Source organism: Sitodiplosis mosellana, unplaced genomic scaffold (assembly GCF_009176505.1).
Source record: "Sitodiplosis mosellana isolate CC-2019 unplaced genomic scaffold, AAFC_SMos_1.0 Smas_scaffold_6150, whole genome shotgun sequence".
Lineage (NCBI taxonomy): Eukaryota > Metazoa > Arthropoda > Insecta > Diptera > Cecidomyiidae > Sitodiplosis > Sitodiplosis mosellana.
The window spans coordinates 3,138,543-3,160,026 of record NW_022601391.1 but is presented as its reverse complement, the minus strand read 5'-3'; the positions used below and the strand labels follow the sequence as shown (position 1 = coordinate 3,160,026).

Genomic DNA, 21,484 nt, shown 5'->3' with positions numbered 1-21,484 from the left:
TTAGCCCATTGTGAACAGTAGATAATCGGCTGTATGATTCCAGCACTTCGTAAACAATGGCATAAAATAAACATCATTCACGGTCAGCACGACCAGATTTTGTCAACAAAAACACTTTACTTTCTTTTCATTTATTTGAAGTGAGCGTATACAAATACGTGTTTTTTGTGCTTTTGGTTTTTTTTTGTATATGATGCCGTCTCATCGGCCCCATTAATAAAATCTTGTGACCACCAAGATTAGCTGGGAACTTCACATAAGACGAAAACAAGCTAAAAGAGTACAATTTGTACAGCTAAACAAGCGGATGAAACGACCAAATGTGGAGAGAGAAAAATAAAAACAAAAAATTCTTTTGTGTTCTTCGCGTGAAGTTTTAATTGAAAATGTTAGGCAATGCTGTAACCGAAAGACGTTTGGCATTGAGCCGTCTTGCACGTAATCGTTTGTGTACTTTTTGGTTTGCCGATACTGCTCCTTTAATTATTTGAATATATCTCAACAACAACCGCCAAAAAGATAGTTAAATTGTATGCGTGCGTACCATGAGCGTTTTTTTTCTTAGCTTATTTCCAATTGCCGTCACAATTGAATTAAATTTGAGACCGAAACCGTGCTTTTTTTTCTCATGTATGTTTTGCTCTTTCTTAATTTGATTTGAAAATTTGGTGCAAAAAAAAAAACAACAAATGCCTAAAATAAAACGCGAAACGCATCAAATGTTGTCGCCGCAAGCGAATATTTCAATTATGTATGTTGAATATGTTCACAAAGTTGCGCATGCCACAGTGCTTAGCGCTAGTGTGGCACGGTTGCAGATGGCCATGTTCGCTTGCCAAATATCTAAATCCGCTTATTAAAAATATTCAACTTAGATTGAGAGGTGTTTGCTGTGCGCGCGCCCATTCGATTGTGAAATTATAACAACTTTTCTATTCTTGCATGTGTCCCCTGGGCCAGGGTGAACAGTTTCAATTCAATGTCAATCGTGCATGAATGACTTCTAAGTTACTGTCGCGTATTGTGATCCGCAAATGCCGCATAATTCCGTGCTAATTGAATTTAGCTTTATTTCAATGATTATTTCTACATATTTTATTGTCAGCAATTTCGAATAGCAAATCATTGTTTCCCCAATTTTTCTGTTCCCATCAATGTACATTTGTGATAAAATTAATGTATGTAGATAATCAACATCGTCTACTGCGAATAATCGCATTTCAAATAAGATATTCACAAGGAAACTTTATCGCAAAAAATCTTCGCTGATAACAGTGTTATCTTAGTATGAAGTTTGCTTCAGATGTTACTCAGTCTCACGAATTATTCATAGATTATTTTCCAATTTCTTGTTGTGTGTACTGTATGTATCTATATCTGCTTTATCGCAATGAACACAGACAATTAGAATGCAACTGTTTTTTTTTCTCGATAATATATGAAACCAGAGTTGCAATCTTGAGCACAATTCGATTTGAATGTTGTAAGCCAATCTAATGTTATTCAAATCAGAGGCAATAAATTTCGTTCTTGAAGCGACGAATCTTATCTCTACAATTTTATTTGGAAAAAACTATCAACACCCATCTTATTGCAAGCTAACAGCATTGGTTGCGGACAATTTCTGTTTATTAAAATGAAAGCAATCGAATTGCGCACTTCTAATTCGGATTTTTTTCTTGTTGCAGGTAGCACAAATTGGTTAATACCACTATTGGAGCGACCATACCGCTTTTCGTTCTCTCTCTCTCTCTCTCTCTCTCTCCTTGTCTATCACTGGTTTGGTTATTCAAAATATAATTTAGCACACAACGTAACTGAACGACGTGTTTATGCGTTTGAGTGGTGCAAATGATCGAATGGAATGAACATGCTATGCGATGAAGGCGCGATTAAGCCAAGAAATTTGTTTTTTCTTAAACAACTTTGGGGCTAACTATATGCAACGCGAATAAACGATTGAGATTATTTTCTGCTCGTATGTCGAAATTCCATGTATTAATGACTACGTTCGCTGTGTTTTGGCTTTTCCCTCCACTCCAGCATCGATACAAAACAATTACTCGTACGTGGCTTGATTTGTTTTCTTTTCTTTTTCTACCAAGCAGTTGATTTAAGAGCAACATACTCGCAAGGCACAAAGAACGGTTATAGATTTTGGTGATCGCTTATTGACTATTCGATAGGGTTTGGTTTCTTTGAAATTGCTTTTAAGAGAGCGAGAGGGGGAGCCGAATAGTCAGTAATTTGTAGCTCTGAACATGTTGCTTTTTTTAAACCTTGTTGTTGGATAGTTCTCTGGCCTGGTGAATGCTTTAACATTGAATTATTTCAAAATGATTTGGCGTAAATTAACTGTTACTGTTCAAATTGTCAATTAATAATGCTATCGTCGTTGACACGTGCACATTAGAACACTTTTATGGGCGAGCTCCTTACAAGAATTAAGTGCGACACATTTTACTCGGGCTTGTCCATTAATCCAATGAATTGAAGAAAAAAAATTATTATTTTACAGAGATTCATTACAATGATTCTTTTCGGTATTTTGTTTTCAATATCTTTGTCATCTCACACACGGTCGATGTCTAACATTTTTGAATAAAATGTATGGACTTTGTTGACTATAATTTTTGCTGTTTGATGTAGGCGAAGTATGGCTCTGATATTATTATAAATAAATCAAGTTTAACCCATTCCGCATGAAATTCACTCTTTTTTTCTCCTTCTCTTCTTGACTTAGCCAATTTTCACTCGGCACGACAAAATAATAATTATACCAATGAAAATCGTAAATGTAATGAACTACGTTGACAAGAATGACAAAATCGGAACCGGTTTTTTATTAAAACATTTTTTTTTTTATTTCATTATTTTGCTAGTTTACTTCTACTCGTTCAATAATATCCTAAATGTTGATGTTTGAATGGAGCCAATTGGCCAAACAAAAACACTACGATTTCAGATTATCAACCATTAAGAGCCCACTGACCGAATAGATATATTTATATATAGACGGACAGAGAGGGAGAGACAAAAAGCAATGGGTTAACAGAAATGATATTATCCCAATGGCGTTTCTTATGAAACATTGGCCGAACACATTTACACACACCGACGCAATGCCAGCTTTATCCGTTTGACTTATCCCAATAATGGCCAGCACATTTTTTGCATATACACAAGCTATAGTCGATACACTGTAGTAAATTTAATGCAGAATTCGCAAAACTCTATCGCCTAAACGTTATGAATTTATTGTTTGCGGCTTTAATGAAAGCATCTCGTATGATTTCCGATATGAATCGGCCGGAATTCGAAAGAGAAAAAAAAGAAGAAAAATATAGCTCAATGGCCCGTTGCTTATGCTCATTAATGCCCCATGTACCGAACGAAATAAACAGAAAGAGAAACCAATTCAAGGTTATTTTGCTGTTTCATTCTCCATCGATATTTAGATGTTCATTAAATGAAACCACATACATATTTTATTGTTTTTATATTCACAACGAGAAAACTTTAGGAATAAATAGGTGCTAAAATTGTATATGAGAAGAGCCCGTTCAATTGACCAGCGCATAGTTGCATCTTCGCGCAGTTGTCAAAGCACCAACAATGACGGCAGATCGAAATAAGTCGCAAAAGATGCCATAATCGTTGCTGTATCGTAATAGTATTTGAACAAAAGTTTTTGAGTTATTTATTGATTTCCAAATGTTGAAGCTTATGTTCGAAATTTTCGGGCATCTAGAAAGCATTCAAGAAAACAAACCGGATCTAATGTTTTCGATTCTAGTCCCATAGATATTTTATCGAGTTGCTAACACAACAAACATATTCAAATCCATTTGGCTTCAATTTCATTTTGTGACTCACCCACTCGCGTTCCGACGAATCGAGCTAAAAGCGTTCGTATCTTAATAATTTTTTTTAGCACAATGACGAACGAATTCGGTCTTTTGTATAACTTTTGTCTCCATACTCTTGTGAGACTTTTTTTTTGTCTTCTACTGAGCTCACGTGTAAATTTAATTGTATATGCTTGATAGCAATTTACTCAATGAAAATCTTTCGCACACTGACAAAAACCCAAGTGAACGCAAGAAAATTACAGGCAATTTAAATACAATTATTTTATTCTATTTGTCAATTTACAAGGTAAAAAACTGTATACTGGCGAAAATCGATCCACGATGGAAAAATGGCTCATGAATGTTTCTTATAGATCAATTCACATCGGTGGGTTTTTTCTCCATTATTACAGAACCGGTATAGTTGAAGAACCACAACCGAATCTCTCTCTATCCCTCTCACTCTCACTCTCTCTGGAAGAGGTACTTCAAATCGATAAAGCAGAATGGTTTGCAAACACTCTAGACCAGCGTGTAACTTAATTAGATTGGGACTCTTTTTCGTATATGAAGGGCTTGGTGTGGGTTTTATGTTTAAGAATATGAAAGATTTAGTTTTTCATGAAAATTGATTTGGTACTGGATCTGGGAATCTGCCAACCGTGTAATCATACCGAATCATACGAGACGGCGTAAGGCTGTAGTGGGAAATACAATAGATTTGGTGAAGCTTCTCCACAAAAGCGAATTTCACACATATTTGTTCGATTTAGCTTCAATTTTCTCAAATGTCAATTTCATGCATTTAGCCCTATGTTGCGATGAGCGCTTCATATACATTGGCTATGTGTGTGGTATGTGTGTTGTAAAGCAAAAAGAAGCAAGTAACGAGCAGGCGTTATTTTGACTTTTATCACGCAGCACTGCGTTTGAGAGACAAGCAATGGTGTACGAAACAAATAAAACCCGATAAAATAAGAACATTTAAAACGTGCGTAGAAAATTGCATCGACAAAAAAGTGATTTTAAAGGTACATACACTAGACAGTGTCTGGTAGACACTCTAATTTGTTGTACGGAATGAACAACAAACTTAACTTCCGTGGCATGTAATAAAGAACATCAAGTGAATAAAATCAAGTCACTGATGCCAAATGTGTGTAGTAGAATGAATACAGAGCAACAAATCAGACAGAATGATCAATCTTAAAGCGTAGATCGAAATATCGTCTGTAGTTATCTGAATTTAGTTGCACAGCGCAGCTGATAAAAGCGTTCGGTGATTGCGATTGTGTGTGATTTTCGAAAAACATTGGCGCAAGCAACTGTTGTTTTTGCAACCGAACGAACAATTTAAATGAACGCAAATCACAGGTACCTTGGCTCAATGCAATGCACGTGAAGAAAAAGAAAATTTTTTTTTGCAAAGCTATGAACAAACAAAAAAAACACTTTCCATTTGTAGCTGCTGCACCAGCAAGACTACAGGAATGTGTTACAACTGCTACAGTAAATTAATTAAATACATCAGTTGAACTATGAAAAAGGAAAGGAAAAGGAAAAAGAGAGCGAGGCACATTCATTTAAACAATGTTTTATTCATTAATATTGTGATGGGAACGGCGAAAAAGACTTCGACGCTTTGTATGATATTGCAGTATGCTTATTGATTGTATATTAGCACATGCAACGGGCTAGATTGGCCGGACGACGACGACGTTCATGCGAAATTTCCTTCAGACCGACTGTCAATTTAAATAAATTTTCCAAGTCCAGGCAAATCTCCAATCGCGCCTACTGCACCGATAAACATTTAATCTGAGAGTGAATACACATTTGGAGTGTAGCAACCTAATTGATCTGATCGACACAAACATAAGTGATGGTAAACAATATTTGTTTCTCTTCGAAATGAGTTTTAACAAAGCAGTGCCAATGGTGTTATTCAAGAAATGGTTTTTTCAGGATCGAAAACACCATGCATTGCATCCGTTTCGATGGAATAGGTAACTTGACGCAAAATGTGATATTCAGACGTTTTATCATCGAACATTGAAAGACCGATTGAATGGACAGTTTTCAATTATTTCAACTGAGTAGCATAAAGGAGTCTGATGTGTTATGCACACTGGAGAATAGGTTAACGGCTCTACGAATCACTTTTCGTAATAACCAATAGTAAAAACCTCCAATATTGAAGCGCATAAGAAAAATCACTTGATCAAATTACAGCGGATATCTTTCGAACTTCTTCTTAATTTATGATCAAATAAATAATGAACGTAGTTGTGTTCATTGATTCTAATGATTGTTTCGATTTAAATTATAGTAATAATTTGACGTGTATTCCAGTACATTTTACAGAAATAAATACGTGTTGAGTGTATCATTTGAAATTTGTTGTCAAAATGCTGGCACTGATTATGTCTGCATGGATGCAGCTTACAATAATTTGTGTAGAGTAGTATATTCGACGCATACGTACTGCACAATAAGTCCACGTCTAAAGTGTTATTAAATATGTTTCTTTAATGAACGTTTTCATGAAAATTGTAACTGAAGAGAAAAATCAACCAACAATAAAGACAGTGGAAGCAACAGTAAACAACGACTAGCTGCTATACAAATTATATAATTTTCTATCTACTGTCGTTATTGTTTAAACACACATTTCAATGAATATAGTACGTATAGAGCAACGCGTGTATCGTGAGCAAACGCATAAGTATCAACTATAGCTACAACTTTTTACAATCATACATGTTGCAGCCTTATTGTTATTTCATTTCGAAATGGATTGCTGTGTGTTTGTGTTTTATTTTTTTTGTGTGTGTGTGTAACTACGAAAACGCCGTGGTTTCTTCTGTTCTTTCGCACAACTTTCCGCATTAACCTACAAGTGAGTTCATACATAACCCAAAACAGCTCGTTCAGCGCTAGCATCGATGGCGATATATGCGCGCATATAAAAATCTTAGTAAAAATTCAGAAACGAAGAAAAATGGCTCGAATTATTATCGCACTCAATTACGTGAGCCTTTAATTGTGTTTCAGAATAAAAATCACATGTATGGTTTTGTGTAGCAGGTTATGTGCATTGTGTTATATGACAATACGTTTAAGAGCAATGTGCTTACGATTTACACAAAAAAAAAATTACTCGCTGCAGTGGGTCGACATCATTATATGGTATCTATTTTGGGCGACATACTGAACAAAAAAAATTGCTTTACTTTTTACCGCTTTTATTCGCATTTTTGCTGTCCACAATTCAACACCAATGAGAGAGTTAATGCGTAGATTATTAGCATGCGTCTGACCTTTAATTCATAAAATCACTTTTACACAAAGGCCCGCTCTCTCCCTCTCACACATGCACGCACGCACGCACGAACACGCACACAACGGCAAGGTAGAAAAAAAATCAACGCAATTCGCTTTGTAAACTCAATCAATAATAAACAGCCGCTTATAAAACCAAGACAGTAAATTTATGTTGGGAATCTGAGAAATTATTTTAGCCAAATGGATTTTGTTACCTAGATAGAGCTTTGAATATACACATACAGTTGATAGTCAGGCAAAATGCTAGCAGACACAAGTTTATCAATTCAAAACATAACATTGTGTTCGATAGATCATATCAGAGAGCGTAGACATATTTTTCATTTTATTTAAATGAATTGATACATCTGCGGATGTAGTATGTATGCAGATTCAAGAGTTCGTGACCCTGATCTATTAATTGAACTACCAAATGGCTTGAATAGGCATTATGAAAAAAGCCAAATTGGTTTATTGTGCATATCGATCGAACATTTCGGATTTCAATTGTTTTAGCGTGGATATACCAATAATTGGGTGGGCTTTTTCTGGCGCCTTTCCTATGCAAAGAAAACGGACCAAGCGCGAAGAGTAAAATATGCAGAACTATTGCATTTTCTTAGTTGGGAATTATCGTTTTATTAGTGAACAGCCGAATTTTTTTCATCGACATTTTAATAATAAATTCGAGCATCCTGACGCCTATGGGTTATACTACATGACTAAATGATTTTTAGCATTGTTTAGTAACCAGATTTTCTTCAAACAAATGTTCTCATAAGTTTTACTATTCTGATTCATTTTATATGCGAAAATGCGAATATTCGCTAATAAAACGTTAGTATTTGGACAGTTTTTTCTGCCCAGGCATTTATGGGATAAATACGATGCGTTATTATTTAGTGATTGAAGACAGCTTTTCTTTATGGTTCAATACATGTCCTGTATATTTTTTAAATACAATTATCGTGAGATTCAAGATACGTCTTATTGCTGTTTCTATTTAAATTTGCTTTTTTTTAAATATGCGTTTTCATTCTTCATGAAAATCATAATTATAACGCCATTCTTCAGGAATATTTGAAAACTTAAATTTGAATGTGCTATAGTATATTACAAAATCAAAGCTTTGTTAATGATAACCACACTGGCAATCATTTTACTTTTCCGTACACAACGTGTCAAGGGAAAGTATAGGAATTGGTCCCGAAAACTTTTTTCGCAAAATTGGTTTAGATCATCATAAAAACTCATGAAACGCGTAGAAAATCACTTTTTGAGACACTTTTCCGTTCGTGTGCCGTCGTCGTCGTTGTCGTTGTCGTCGTCGTAGCTGTTTGTAAACACGATAACTCAAAAAATAATTGGGATAGTCAAAATCTGGAAATGCCAAAAGTTTTGTGTCCCTAAAACTTAGTTTAAGTTCGAAGAAGAGCCATTTTCGATTTGATCCAGGGGTACTTGCCCTAAGAAAAACCTCAAAAAATTGACACTTTTGTATGAGAGGTACCCGTCAATCGACTTCGATTGGCTTCAAACTTTCTGGGATTTCATTTTTCGGAAGAAAAATAAGATTCTGAAATTTTGAAACCAATCGGAATCGATTTACGGGTACCTCCCATACAAATTTTTCGAAATTTCGACTAAAATTACCGATTTTTGGACAATTTTGTATGGGAGGTACCCGTTAATCGATTCTGATTGGCTTTAAACTTTCTGTGGTTTCATTTTTTGGAAAAAAAATAAGATTCTGAAAGTTTCATGTTGATCGAATTTGCAGAAGTTTGATTTTTTGTCCTCAATTTTTGTCGACATTTTTTTGGAAAAAAATTAAGGGACAAAAACCAAACTTCTGCAAATGCGATCAACATGAAACTTTCAGAATCTTATTTTTTCTCCAAAAAATGAACCCTCAGAAAGTTTAAAGCCAATAAGAATCGGTTTACGGGTACCTCTCATACAAAATTGTCGAAGTTTTAGTTAAAGTGACCGATTTTTCACTTTATTTTCATTATTATATTTTCACTGCCTTTATTTCAAGAAAATTCACAAAAAATAACCAAAAGTACCTACGAACAACGCAGGCCAACGGTACGGAAAAGTTCGGGATTACCAATGTAATTCTTTTTATTAATGCGTAGAAATCGATCGACTGTCGAAGGAAATGTGATGGCAATTGAACAATTTATTTGTAACACAAGTGAACGCTCGAGCAGTATCTTGGTCAATACCAATCAATTAATGATTATACATGTATTGCATACCCCACTACAAAGAAAAAAAAACATACATTTTCAATTCATTGTCGGTTTCATATTTGCTCGTTTCATTTCGCCTACAAAATGCAATGCATACCGCACTATTCGTTTGGATGATCGCTTCGTAGGTAATTTTTCTGAATTAGAACATAAGATCAATCATACTCGTGCTGGAATACGAACGTTTAATTATGTAATATTATTTGACGTGTGATCAATATTTATGTATTACGATTTTGGATGACTGTAGCAGGTTCATTTCCTGGTGTCAGTTTCGTACTTGCCTGACATGTTAATGTGTTCAGAACTAACAAACGGAAACACATGCGAGATATTTTCGATCGCGAAAAGAAAACGGGAAATTTATATATATATATATCATTTGTTGCAATTGCCGCCCCTTTTTACGGCTTTACATCATTCGGCTGAGATAGAGAATTGGCCATTTTGCAACTAACATCTCTTCACATTTAAATGAATTCGGTTGAGTCTGCGTGCGCCTCTCAAATCAATCAACATGCCATTTGGTTTTGTTTTCAAAATCATAATTGCCCCCTTGTGGCCGGTGTCCAATGAATCAAAACTTCGAAAACATCAGCCGAAATGTAGGTCAAAATGTGTTGTCGCTTTGGTTAAACAATCATTTGAAGTAGCAAACCGCGTGTGTTGATATGATACCACTGTGGTAATTTGCGTACGTGTGCTAATTTTACGTTTGACGTATTAATTAATTTGTTTGAATCGGTCGGTCATCACGTATGGCTCACACAGTCTGTGGTCTTCATTCATCAACTTTACGCACTCCATAAACAATTCACATTCTCGTTGACGACCTGCCTCACGACGAAGCCACTGACAAACAAACAAACTGCGCAAACAATAACAGCGACCGCCTTCGAAATGCTCTCATTGTTGCCTAAGACGCGCTGCGTTTAATAAGCCATTTATCGCATATAATAAATATTCGCGCAACGTAAACGCTGTTTTGTTTTTACACTGAATACGATCATATGTGCAGCTGGTCAAACCAACAAATGTTATATATAGATATACGTATATATTTATATATATTATTATTATATATATGGCAAAGAAGAAATACAAAAAATACCGTTCGACGTCTCGATTTTGCTTCCCTTTCTTCCTCACGTCTGGCTATTGTTTAGCTCTTTTCAACCTGGCATAAGCCGTCTGGCTTGTATCAAATGTTGTTATTTTTCGGAGATTTGTCGAAATTATTAGCCGTGCTGTGTGTACCAAGCGCACCGCATTTAAATTTGAATATTGAACAATATGCCATGGAAGACGGTGTAATGTATGCGTGTTTTTGTTCACCTGACCATGAAATATACGAACTAAATGCCAACGGGGAAAAGCAAAGCAAACTCAAAACTCAAAACTAAAACTGTAGAAGTGGAGAAAATCTTCAGTAAATTAGATATTTTTCGGTAATGTACGTTGTTTTGTTATGCGAACAATTCATTTATAATATTGCATTTTATATCCATTTTATTTAGTGGTCCGTTAAAAACGTTAACTAGTCATTAGTTTGTATGCATCGGCCGGGATGTGAATGCTGTGCGTGAAATAAAATTTACACACACACACACATGTGTATTTACAACCACATCAATTAATCAAAACGTTCGCGCACGAAAACCATTATAACATTATATCTATACCGCAATGGTATTCTTGAATGATGTTTTCACATCCTTTTTTCTCGATAGCTCCATTTCTGGCCTAATATTTGTTTTTCGATTGGCACTAGTAAATTTGGCCGCTATTTTTAGGTTATCATGGAAAACCCTATGAAAACCATACGATTTACCGCAGTTTAGTCATCAGCTAGATCAAACTCGTAAAATTATGAAGTACGATGTAAAAGCCGTGAAACTGGAGCAAATGAAATCTTTTGGATAAATAATATCGAGCCATTGAATTACATAATTTTATGAGCAGAAAATTGTTTCCAATATTTGTAACACGCGCATTTTTTTACCCTCAAATTTTGTGTGCTAGATTTTTTGTAAAACGGTTCATTAGTATTGAACGATAAATGTGGTGATTTAGCCTTTCATCAACACACCAGTTTTGGGTTTTTGGAAGTTAACAAACCTTTCAATCAATTTAGTTGAAAATTGTACATACATGTCACGAACTTGCTCAATATACGAAAAGAGCAAGCAAAAATAGAGCGACCGATTGAAAAAAAAAATTGAATTGGTATGAAGAGTGTTAAAAGAAATCGATATCTTACCTTAGCCTTTTGTTGTTGTTGTTCGAACACAATAGAAAAAAAATATCTTCTAATTCGGGGAGAGGCCGTTGACTAATAAACTTTCAGTAAATAATCGGCTTTGTTATCATTCACACACGCTGCTTCGAAGGCTCGGATTGTCTTCTGGCACCCGGGAAATTCAATAAGAGTGACGATAATTGATTTTGGTACTTTGTTGTATGATTTTGCGGTAGATTTGGTATCGTTCCGAAAAATTTATCGATGAACTTTCACTCAGTTGTGAATCTCGATTGACAGCTCAGTTTATAGCGTTTCCGAAAGATTTGTTGATTTCTGCGTTTCGTTCGACTCTGAATCGAACTCTCTGCTTATTGGCTGCTCGTTCGTATAGGCAACAATTTCTCGGTTTTCGTCACCAGGTTTATTGCCAGTGCTGGATTTTTGATGTTCATTCACTACGTACGCTTTTATGTTGCTGCGAGGTTTTGTCGCGTTTACTATCAGACATGCCTGTGCCGATTAACACGCCGTCGTGTGTAAGTGTGTCGACTCCACCGAATTGGCAAACTTTCGATGATTATGAATTATGATTAGGTATTATTTATTGGCCTTTTTTTATTTTTTACCGAGTTAATTTTTATTTTACTTTATTTTGTCTTCCCTTTTGAATACTTTGTGTACATTCGGTATACGGTTGTTCGCTGGTACTAGGGCTTCTTATTGAAATATGTGTGCTTTTATTATTATTGTTGTTATTATTCGAACTTTAGATAATTCGTAGCTTCTTTCACTTCTTCGGTCGCGGTTGATTACTTCCAGTGAAAAAAAAGTCTTTTAGGTGAGCGAAACACTCAATTTTACTTGCTGCTATCAATAATAGAAAAATGAAATGTTTGGTGAAATTTGGTGTGTGTGTGTGTTGGTTTTTTTCTCGCTCAAAAATCGACGATGAGAAGCGCGAAGAAGATCTCAGACAATCAATCAAGTTGTAATTTTCTTCTGACTTTTTGATTGGTGCAATACACTCACACGTGATTTTGTTTTTCTTTCTTATTTGCTTTCGTTCGTTCGTTCGTTCGTTTGTTCAGTTTGCCTTTTTCCATACAATTTCAAATTCAATTTTCGTTCACTGCATTGGAGCTGGCGCAACTGAATAAAAGCAACAACAAAAATTTCACTTGCACTTTTACTGTGTACCGTTTGCAGTTCACACTCTTACACTTTTCCTAATAATCAAATTGTTTCAATTGCACTCACTTATTCCAACAACGGTTGTGTGTAAAATGGGCCTCTTTCTTTATGCGCTGCTTTTTCGATGCTTTTCTGTCAGTTTTCTTACCGCATATGCACCCGAATGCCGTTAATTTTCGTGCACGTTTTTCTATTTTGATTGTTTAATTCTGGTTGCATTTATAGCTTGTGCAGTACGAACTTATTTTCGAATCGTATCGTATCGTTGTTCACCGCAAATGCTTTTGTTCGCTTAAGACAATGGTTTCTGCATACGGCGGTGAATACTCGAGATGCCACTGCGGCTGTTGAGAATCTTCTCTGTTTGTGTCTTTGACTAAGGCGGACAAATTATTTTATTAATATTTATCATTTGTTGCTCTTTTTGTTGCTGTGGATGTCGATTCATTCGCAATTGCAAGGTGTTTCATTTGATAACATGTCGTCCGATGTTGTAAAATATGGCTGAAAAATATCTCATAAACCGCTAATAGTTTGCAATTCGACTTGAGTGAATTGAATGGCTGACCGTTTTGGAGCTGTTTTTTTGCAGTTTTTGCGTGATCGGCTGGCGTTGGATACTCACAACTTTTATTAAATATAAACCAGTATTGATTGAACGCAGTTTTTTTTTCTCTTCCTCTATATTGGTCTGAAATGCAGTTTTTATCGATGTTAATGATTGTATCGTGCTTGTGTCTGTTCGCATGCAACAAATACGGTCAGATCGCTCAAACAAGAAAATTGTATTTCTTATTTCCTTTTGACAGTGTTTTTTCTTTCTTCTTCTGTACTTTTGATCTCGTTTCGTATTATTCGGTTGCTTGTTGAATAATATCTAATTAAATGTTTTGTGCCGTTTTGGTTGTCGATGTGATGTCGATGTGATGTCAATGTGTTGGCCTTAAGCAGCACTAGAACTTCTTTTATGTATCTGCTTCGATTGATCTTATGCGGAGAATTAACACTTTGAAATACACCCTTTTGTACCGAGCAAAATTACATTGGCTTTACTCACAGACGAAGCGGATCTCATCAAAAGAAACCAAAATTAATGAATGGCACTTTTGAATCGCTTATGTAACTCTGGTTGTATGTTGTTGATTTTTGTTGGAAATTTTGTAGCAATATTTATGCGGAAAACCAAACTTGCTGTTGTGGTCTTTGACACATACGAATCGCTTGACGGTGTCGATGAAAAGTACATTTAAGAAATACTCCCACAGGTTTTGCCGTTCGGTTGGAACAAAAGAAATTTATTTCAACAACAAAAATCCGTCTGTTTCGATTATTTTCTTTTCTCTTTTGGTTTTATCCTCCGATAACTTCCTTCTAGATGGGATCAGCAGTTGTGTTACCTAAATCGTAATATATTCACCCGTGTGAAATGTAGTTTTCGATTGATGGCGAAATTTTCGATTGATAACTTGGAAATTCGTTGGATTTTCCGATGTCTACTTGTCGATGATTGATCTTATTTTCGGGTGACTAATTTGTTGATGGATTTTGGTAAAGATTTTGCAATAGAAATTCAAACGAAGAAAAACCAAATTCGAATAGGCACAAATTTCGATTGTAAACTAAGAATTACGAGAGAGAGAGAGAAAATGTGGTAAGAATCGATGAAACACAGTAGAAGTGTTATTGATACAGGCTGCGAAATGTGTTTTGGATATTTCTTTTCAGTTGTACAAGCAAATGAAAAACACATGCGCACTCGGCCGTGTTCACGATCAAACTGAAACCGTAATATCAACCGGGGAAGGTCGTTCATTCCTACCAATTCACTGCTTTTCAATTTCGTCAAGCAGTAAGACACAAGCATACGACGCTTGTTGCCGCACGCTCTTTCAGCTGCTCGTCATGCTTTGTACTACGAACGACTGTGTCGACTACACAGCTAAGGCAGAGCAATAAAGCTAAACAAAACAAAACCGAAAGTGTATACAGTTGGAGCCAATGCGTTTATTGTATCAAAAATTTGCTTAGCGGGTGCGCGCGCGCCTTGGTGCCATTCTCTCTATCTTTTTTTTCTGCTCGTTGCGTTTATTTCTTTGTCTTTCCCACATGCTGAACACGCAAACAAGTTTGATTATTGCTTATCTACGAATTAATTTATGCAAGCTGCTATTCGCGTCGCTGTCGCTATCGCTGTTGCGGCTAAAATGCTAGCGATCCCCAGTTTGTAGCTGATTGGCGTTCTGATTTAAATCTCGCATATGACATTTACATTCATCATTGAATATGGACGCAGCCGCTTCTCAAGACCATTTTTTTTTGTTCATACTTTTCTTTTCATTCTATATTCTCTTTCTGTTCCTTTTTTTTATCTAATCTATTACCTTTTGGTAAAATTTCTTAATCCATACCTTAGGAGTCTTATGTTTTTCCCTTAATTGAAACCGATTTGCACATTTGAACTAGTTTTTTTTTATATGGAAGTTCGAAATTTACGTAAGCAAATATCGCATTTGAAAATGGCAGACTTTCTTAGCTCAGACAGTTTATGTGTCATACCGATATTGTCTCTAAAAAAAATACGCATTTCAAGGATCATCTGTAACCGCATCCATTTCAAACACAAATCTACGGAATTTAATTTTCACCATTTTTATTTCACCATCCGAATGAAACTTGAATGATGATGAATCACATTAAAGATGTGTGTGTGTGTATGTTTTGTGTTAATAAGCGATAATGAGGTGGTATTCAAACGTTACTTGGGCGCCGAATGTGATGAGTGATTTCATGAAAACATGGGGAAAGTTCAAGCATCAGAATATAAGTACATTTTTATGAATCGAATGCGTCAAAGCTGGATCGTTTGAATCATTCATTTGAAAGCAAAATCTTAGTGATCTTTGAATGTTAATATTCAGAAACAATAAATATATCGGAATGAATCAGATTTTTCTGGTTTTCAAGAGTATCGCTCGGCATTAGAAGAAATATGAGAACAAAAATTGGGTGGAAGTTTGTCACCGTGGCCTGGCTTGCTTTCATACAACAGTGAAAAAGAAGTTTGTGGTCGTAGAAAATGCGTCAGAGTCCTATGGTACGTGTACAGAAACAACTGACATTTAAATTAATGTATCAAATATTTGGTAGAGAGCATGCGTTACAGTCAACAGTCAATATCTCATCTTTGACTTCATCACTATCCGTTCAGGTGAAGAATTAACTTCGTTCAACATAAATACTGGGCTTCGGCTATCGTATAATCATTGCGAATGTGCAATGTGACATTGTGAATTGTTTCGAAACAACATAAATATAATTTCAATCTTTTCGCGTGTTCGCACACTATCTTATCCCATACGGCTCTTTATTTAAATTCACAAAGACATTTGAAATTGCCATAGGTCCAATCCAATTTAACGAAACGCTTGTTCGTTTTCCGTCTGTCTCTACATCTGCCGGTGCTTGGGTCTTCAATGCGCATAAAATATAGACACCACTGCCAAAAAAAGAAAAAACTTTGACATTTTTAAAATAGTTCAATCTTCTATTTGGGATTGTGAGTGTCGGAGGCGAGAAAATATCATGATGGCAGATTAACATAATGCACTAAAATATCGTCTTGCTACATATATGCCTATTGCCTTGCAGATACTTCACTTCGCTGCGTATTTTGAAATTGAGAGACAGTACAGGGCACAGAGACACATACAAATAATCGAAAATCAGTAGATGAATTCGCTACATGAATATCGATATCGAATTGTTTGCATTCCGTCTATTTCACCAATCTCGTTCGCATAGGCAGCATTCAAACATTTGCCAATCTTGATCAAACTCAAGTACACCCCCGTCAATAAATATCAACATAACAACAATTTCTTTACAGCGCCAAATAAAAAATAGTATCAATGGATTCGCCGAACAGAACGCAGATTTGAGTGTAGTGAAACGAATAATATATCAGAAAAGGTAAGCCAACAACAACAACACCACCCGAAATGGAGTACACGGTCAGCGCAGCCATACTTCTCTCGATATAAATCAGCAACCCACTCTCTCAAACATTTTGACATTTTCAATTTGATTAGCTTCGATTACTGGCACTTTCTTGAAGAAAGAATTAAATGGAAACAATCCATTATTGCAGGAAAAAACCTCCCGAAAGGCGACATCTTCCATTGAAATTAATTCTATGGTACATAGAATAGAACTTAAGTAATTGATTTGAAAGTACTTTGTGTAAATTGTGAACAACAAATTGAACTATCCGCAATTGTTATGTCTGCCCATTTCAACGATCATTGACCGACGATCATGACTTAAATGGTTTTCTTTCTGCGCGTGCAGAATAGTCAATTTTGAACGTTTTAGCACTCTTCACAAGATAAACGTATAGTAGTATTATTTGGAGAAATGTGAAATACAATATCTCCAGGAATTTGATAGTGAGCATCAGCAGCTCCGTATAATTTATCATCAATTAGTTGATCAATTTTATGTACTTAGTAATTCATGTATTCATTTTGCTTTCATGTCCAACACTAGTATCCAAATATTCCACTGTATTCCATACATTTTTTAAGTCAGTTGAAACATTGCAATATTCCAAGCATGACAAACAATTTTACAGATGACTCGACCAAAAAGTGTATGCTCAATAAAAGTGTAAGGAACTCTCGACATAGACAATCAATATATCGAAAAATATACAGTACTAGTGTAGTGGGATGTGCCCTACATCCGTACTGAACATTTAAAATCATTTCAAATATGACGCAGCAATTCCATTGCGAAAGCAGTCGCTTTATTTCAACTTGGAAAAATAGTCAAAACAGTACCTTGAACTTCTTTTTTGGTTGGATAGTAAGTGTGTGAATAAAAAAATGACGATGACTCTTAATGGTTGTTTGTAGGTATGTTTCTGACGTGCAAGAGTTATATATATATAATGAAATATTCAATGTGCATATCCACAAATGAAGAGCAAAATGGTACTCCCTGGAGTTCATTTAGAAGAAACTGAAAGAAAAGTAAGAAAAACCATGTGAAGCCCTCCTTCTTCGTGAATATTTTTAGTCCATCGATCTATCAAATGATGACACATTGAATCATTGAAAATTGAATCGTGGAGACTCAGATGCACATATTTTCGGTGCATTTACTACATCATACTTATACATTTTGTGGATATTACAAGAGACAATCCACCGTTTGGATATAAAGATTGAGAACTGTGACCGCACCGTACTTCCGATTCAAAATGAATACCGCACTTAATGACAACGTGAGAAATCCATTTGTTTCCTTCGGTAAAACCAACTACGTTTGTTCCGGTTCTTTTTCACTCGTCAGAGAAAAATACAGGCATAGAACGCAAATACAATGAAAGCACTCATAATATTGAACACTAAATTCAACGTACTATTAAGTGAATGCGAACATGTTAATTCAAAATAAATAACACACTTCGAACGTGTTTATTTTTATTTTTTCAAACGCTTCTTTCGGGTCACTTTTTTCACATTTGTTCTGGTCAATTTCTCCATATTCAATTTTCTCGTCTATTAAGCCTCAATTTTCACAGTAATTCACACCTTGAATTTAACACCGCATTGAAAATCGTTAAACGCCACACTTGTTTCTCACACACCATTAACTGTTTGGCGTAAAGTGCTTGATTGGAATAAAGGTTTGATAGCAGCCCATGCGTACATATCATGGAAAAAGATCAAACTATTTGCAAATAGGCAGGTTCATTTTTAATGCAGATATGGAGATTGCATATTTGGATTGTGCATCCAAGCATTTTTCGCATTTTATTTTTCCAGCAAATGAAACAAAAGTACACAAAATCTACTTGAATGAATTATAAATGAATTAATAAATGGATGAACGTCAGTTTTATGCCAATTGGCAAATGATATTTAATAGTTTTAGCAGTTGTCGGCAAAAATACCTATTGTAAACGTACGTTTTATTCTATGAAAAAAAAAATGAAGGTGGTCACTTTGAATTCAATAAACGAATAATTCACCGAAAGATTAGATCGAATTTGCATTTGGGATTCTTTTGAAAATATTCAAACCTATGCCCGAATTGGATCATGCATTAGCTCCGATCGAAGACGGTTCATGTAACAATGTACTACATTATTTTTACCAAATACTTTGAATGAAAGCGATACGTTGAAGCAAAAAAAGTGTACGAATCATATGCAAAATCTTATCGACCACTCAAAATATCAAATAAGAATAAATTTTTTTATTAAATCGTTTGCTATTTACGTCATCAAATCGATATATTATGCAAATTTGACTGAGAACGCACAGGTCCACTATAACCGAGAACAAGTACATGTGGCTGTGTGCTGTCTTGTTCGCGTTTTAGCTCACGCATTTGTCAATGTGTTTCGATTCGCTGGACTTTATTCTTGCTCGATATTTATGCACGCACTATTTTTGCTTTAGACTAAATAGAAAATTTGTGGAGCGGTTCGTGTGCAATTATTTTGGTATAAGTAGAAGAAAAAAACGGAGCACCAACAGCTTTCGGCCCGATCTAATTAACGTTTAATGCGATATGTTGAAAATAACCATTAAATTGGAAATACCGGTTTGGGATATTGAAACAAGATTTTTCTATTTTCGAGTGCTGTAAATCAATAATTAAGTTTTAATTACAATTTTTTTTTACATTCAGATTCTTTACTTACAGGTTTACTTCCACACATTAAGCTCAATCCGATTTATTGAAAATCCGCTGCATCTCAACAGTTGGTTATGATACGATATTCATTCGCCATAAAAAAATATTTCTCTCTACATTTGAAAATAAAGAATGATTGAAAAATGGATTGGCAAAAACTGGAAAAGATACTAAAACTGCTGTTTTTTTTTTCAAACATGATCAGATGGGACGTCTCAATAACGTCATCAACAACAATTATGTATATGTATATTATGTGTAACAGTGTGATCGGATTGAATAAAATTGAATATAAAGCAAAATCCAAGTGAAGAAATTCCATCCGATTATGATCGCATAGCTGAAACTTGAAAATTTGTTGAAGGTCACTTGTTTTGATTTTGGCTGTATATACATTTATATTTGTGGTTCTTTTTTTATTCGTGTTGGTTTCTCTCAAACCAGTAGTTCTCTGTTATGATGTAAATTTCGATATCTTTGGCCGTTGAATTTGTGATTGCTACTAAAAATAAAACCATATATTTTGCTAATCAATAGCCATGTTTGAGCAAACAAAAATGATGGTTTGCGGTAGTTTTGATGATAGCAGAATATGTTCGAAAATCGGAACGATTTCCAATTTTCAAAGCAAAATCGAATCGCTGAAAATAGATTTGAGGCTTAAACGGGCAATGTTCAATTCAATAAGGGTCTTGAAACTATTTTAACCATGTTTTTTTTTCTTTCTGCCCGTGCGAATGGTGTGTGCAGTGTGAATCGTTTGCAGTTTTTAGGTGGGTGCCTGGTCAGGTTAGCATTGCATTGCATTGCATCTGATTCAATTTACTATCATTGACTGCCTTATTTATGACAATATGCATATCTATATCGTGTTTTGCATTTATTGGCCAAAATACGTGAACGAAAGAGCGTCAGTAGCCAAGTAACGACTTATCGATTCAACAGTGGTTTTGATCAAATGTTCAATCAGGAGACGAGAGAGAAAAAAAAGCACACAAACATTCAATGTCAAAAACGAAAAAGGTTGAAACTTTAGCTATTTTAGCGGGAATGCGTAAATACGTTGCTCGCGCGATATTTACGACCAAGTCTATTTTTATCTGCATTTTTGATAGCGATTTTTTTACGTAGAGCTAAGCGCATAAGACATTCACCTTACCAATTCTGTGCAGTTGGGTCAAATGGCGTATGTTTCCGATCGAAACTGAAAATTCTGTTGGTATCTGGCTTCTTGTGGGCTTAAATCTCGCTGGAGTGCTGTTTTTTTTTATTGTTGCCATTACTAATGCATACGAATTCTATTTGTTTTTGTCTGTGCAGAATAAAAACATATGCTCTCGAATCCAGCGGTAGGAGTGTCACGAAATTTATTTTCGTTTCCTCTCTTTTGCTTCGTAGATTTCGTTGTATTCGGTTTATCGATAATCTAAAATAGTTCGCTTATGCAAATTGCTGAAATTGTTATGCACCAGGTACATACAATTGAAACGCAAAGACGCATGATCGCTAGCGAATCAGAGGTAATCGAATCTGTGTCATATGGACACGAGAAAATTTTAGGGTAGCGGACATAAGTTCCCAAACGGACCGGTCCGTGGTCCGTGGTCCGTGGTCCGTCGGTCCGCGGACCGACATTAAGTTTCCACGGACCGACGGACCGGACTCACGGACCGACGGACCGGAATCACGGACCGACGGACCGGATTCACGGACCGACGGACCGGACTCACGGACCGACAGACCGGACTCACGGACCGACGGACCGGACTCACGGACCGACGGACCGGACTCACGGACCGACGGACCGGAATCACGGACCGACGGACCGGACTCACGGACCGACGGACCGGACTCACGGACCGACGTACCAAATTCACGGACCGACGGACCGGACTCACAAATTCGTTTTCACG

The 21,484-nt window shown here is 35.8% G+C and overlaps 1 protein-coding gene across 2 annotated transcripts in view; it reads right to left on the bottom strand.

Moving 5' to 3' along the window:
• The window catches only part of LOC129574158 (kinesin-related protein 10-like), a 47,168-nt gene extending 32,519 nt beyond the window's left edge, over positions 1 to 14,649 (bottom strand). For both annotated transcript variants that reach the window (XM_055455664.1, XM_055455663.1), the window contains exon 1: positions 11,694 to 14,649. The gene's annotated coding sequence lies outside the window, so the exon portion shown is untranslated. The remainder of the gene's footprint in view (positions 1 to 11,693) is intronic.
• Positions 14,650 to 21,484: the final 6,835 nt, after the last annotated feature.